At 30.7% G+C, this 3042-nt stretch overlaps 1 long non-coding RNA gene across 1 annotated transcript; it reads right to left on the reverse strand.

Annotated features, from left to right (window-relative positions):
• Positions 1-1048: 1048 nt before the first annotated feature.
• On the reverse strand, positions 1049-2732 carry LOC139858894 (uncharacterized). The gene is made up of 5 exons (XR_011763105.1): positions 2596-2732; positions 2417-2503; positions 1807-1975; positions 1253-1366; positions 1049-1165 (listed from the first exon to the last, which is right to left on the reverse strand). It is a non-coding gene; the product is annotated as an uncharacterized lncRNA (long non-coding RNA).
• Between the last annotated feature and the right edge of the window lie 310 nt (positions 2733-3042).

Below are 3042 nucleotides of genomic sequence, written 5' to 3' on the forward strand. Positions count from 1 at the left end.
AATTATCATAGGACCCTTAAATTGTGGTTGCATAAAATGGACTTATTAGGACATTATATTGTTGGTGTCTCATAATGAGTGACCAATATGATATAAGGTTATAAAAATAGGACAATTGGGTATTTAAGGTCTTAATTATTATAGGAACCTTACATTGTGGTTGCATAAAAATGAACTTACAATTGTGGTTGTATAAAAATTATAGTTGGATCATATTTAATGGATTCATTTTTTATTTGTTTGGCCTACAGTTGAGAGCTTAACTAGTACATAAAAACGCCTAAATTTTGAGCAAACGCGGATAAAGCACGTTGATAGACCTCAATCTTACCAATAGATGATTCTTTTTTCAATTTAAACACACTACCAATATAACCCAAAACTGCTTTAAGTTGAATAATTACATGAAAAACAAAAACATGTATTTGAATTTAATTATTTATTATTTATTTTATCTCCAAGAGAATGCCGAAATCAATAGAAAATTCCAAAGTTCAAGACTTTTCACATTATAAAATGAGAAGAAAACAAAACTAGGGAGTCGGCGAACTTGTGAAAGAGTGATAACTATACTAAGAAAGTTAGAAGTTAGTTCAAATCTTGTTAAAAGTATATTTTTTCAAAAGAAGCAAACAAATTCGTTTTGATAAGCACATGTATATAATCATGATAGAAGAACGATTTGTACGATTCACAAATAGAGAAACAAACTTAACCATATAAGAACGATTTGTACAATTCAGGATTTGTATAATCATGATGGAAGCACATGTATATATAAAAAATTGGTGGCAACATGAACAGAATCTCAGTTTCCTGATCACTAGACCTTAATCTCCATCATCATCACTTGTTAGGTTTAAAATGATGAATTGGGAATTTGGGACCAACAAATGATTCCGTTACAATAAAAAGAGAATACAATTGTCGTTTAATGGTGACTAGTTCAATCGGCCTAATATTACACAATAAAAAAAATCAAAAATTCAAGTTAAATAACGGGTGTAAAAAACTTCAGATTCACTTTTCGTTTACTATAGATCTTCCACATTTAAAGAACACTAAATTATCCAAATTCGAAAGATAAAAAGATTAAATTACAAACAAGTTTGTGAACCTAGACGTATCAGAAATGTGACAAGCTGTATACAAGAGTCCAGGCCAGCTAAAAGGAAAAACACAAAAATAGTAAAAATCAGCAAACCGATGCATTTTAATATGTGATGCCAATAATGGTATCAAATGATTTTACCAGAAAAAGTGTAATTGAAGCAAAAAGACCCTCTTGAAGAAGAGCACCATGACCACCAAATTCTTCTTCGATCATCAACCTTGAGTATGATTGCATAATAACCATAAACTACACCTGAAGAAACAAGCATAAATCTGAAACCATTCTAATTTACACTTTAGTACTTTGTTATTCATATTTCAATTCTAATTTATAGTTTCACACTTTAGTGATATGTTACCATAACTTGGCAGCTTTACTATGGTCTATAAGTTATGTTGTTCTTGTTTACTAACATTGTAGTCATATGATGAACATTCAAATATATTCAAGGACAAAATACTTTATTTGCAATTTTTCCTTTGTTGAACTATGTTTCTGTAAAAGCAATGAACTTATGTACAAAATCAGTTGAACAGTAAAACTAACAAACTATAGCAATATCCGTTACTTAAGATGAAACAATAGCAACACACGTTTCAGAATTTACAATTTCATTTAACAGATAGTGATTGACATTCAACCATGATATCACAATTTACTTCCAAAAGGGTAAGGTAAAGAAAAGAGCTTACATCATCAGACTCCTCTTTCTCCTCAACCTTTTCTTCTTTCTTCGACTCAGCAGCTGCTGCTGCAGGTGCAACACCACCACCATCGGCTGCAGCGGCAAGTGCAACACCACCATATTTGCTATAAACCAGCTACAACAAATCCTACTTCATCATATTTGCTACAAACCACCTACAAAGATACGAATTTTGGTAGGTTAAGACAAGTTAATATAAGTAAAATCTATAGGATCAAGACTATAATAGATAATCGATAAATAAAAAATTGTTTATAAATAAAAAATTGTTTGTCAGTTTAATTGATGTAAAGTTCTTTGAGGGTATGAGTTCAAGACCCTTATTCATTAGTCTAAACCAGAAGGTCAATTTCGAATCTTATTAGATTCTGAAACTACCAAGTAATTTTCTGATATATCAAGAAACATCTACCAATTTTATATGAACACAATTTGTTCCAATACTTGTGCAATTCACAACAAGTTTTTTATTATATATATTTAAATCCAAATATAAGAAATTAAAACCAAATTGGTTGATCTGTGAACTTTTTCAATTACATCAGAAAAAATAATAGCCTTATAAACCTAAAATTAGTGTTTATATGATAGATGACCTTCCATTGACTAGCTTTTTCGTGCTCAATAATGTCTACAATTTCAGGATCCACAACCTCAAGCGGAGCATTTAATTGCTTTGGCCACTACAATTTCACACACACAAACACTGATACATCATTAAAACTACACACAGTATCATCAAACAATACGAATTCAATTATAAAATTAAGCTCACAGTGACTCCGATTCGAAGGCTTTGTTACAGGATCCTTTGTGAAGTGTTAATAAAAAAAAAGAAGAAACCTCACACGATATGCAAGTAGCATGATAAGATCTGGAATAAGAGACTTAAACGAATTGGAAGAGTAAAAAAATTTTGTAGGTGGGAAAATGATTTAAGAGGGAGAGTTAGAAGGTCTTTTAATAAAAAGAAAAAAAAAAAAAAGAAACCTCACACGATGAAGCTTTGAATCTTCGATATGAAGATTCGAAGGTTTGGCTATGAAGGTTTGAAGACATGAAGATTTAACTATTTTTTTTACTAAATGTGAAAAGAAGTTGGGTTGAAAGATAGATATATTTTTGAGAAAGCAGAAAAGGTTTACGAGAGGGAATTACCTCGTCGAATCTAATCGATGGAGGGAAACGAAAAGAGGCAAAGGAATTCACTTTTAAGTTTTAG

Source organism: Rutidosis leptorrhynchoides, chromosome 7 (genome assembly GCF_046630445.1).
Source record: "Rutidosis leptorrhynchoides isolate AG116_Rl617_1_P2 chromosome 7, CSIRO_AGI_Rlap_v1, whole genome shotgun sequence".
In the NCBI taxonomy this organism is placed as follows: domain Eukaryota; kingdom Viridiplantae; phylum Streptophyta; class Magnoliopsida; order Asterales; family Asteraceae; genus Rutidosis; species Rutidosis leptorrhynchoides.